We start from the raw sequence: 228 nt of genomic DNA on the forward strand, positions 1-228 counted from the left end.
CTGAGATATAACATTCATTATTCTTAAAATCAATCTATTAAAGTTAAGATAGCTACATAAATTCATAAAATTTTAAGGCTAACATTGTTATATTGACTACAGTGTTGATTGCTAAAATAAAGTCCCTTTAAACCTTAGATGCTACTTAATGATCTTCATTGTTATTGAGACATCTTAGAGGGTAAAGTAAGTCAAGGGTTAGGGTGGAGACTGGATTGGAGATGAGAA

The sequence above is a fragment of the Condylura cristata genome, unplaced genomic scaffold (genome assembly GCF_000260355.1).
Source record: "Condylura cristata isolate star-nosed mole 26May11 unplaced genomic scaffold, ConCri1.0 scaffold00007, whole genome shotgun sequence".
In the NCBI taxonomy this organism is placed as follows: Eukaryota; Metazoa; Chordata; class Mammalia; order Eulipotyphla; family Talpidae; genus Condylura; species Condylura cristata.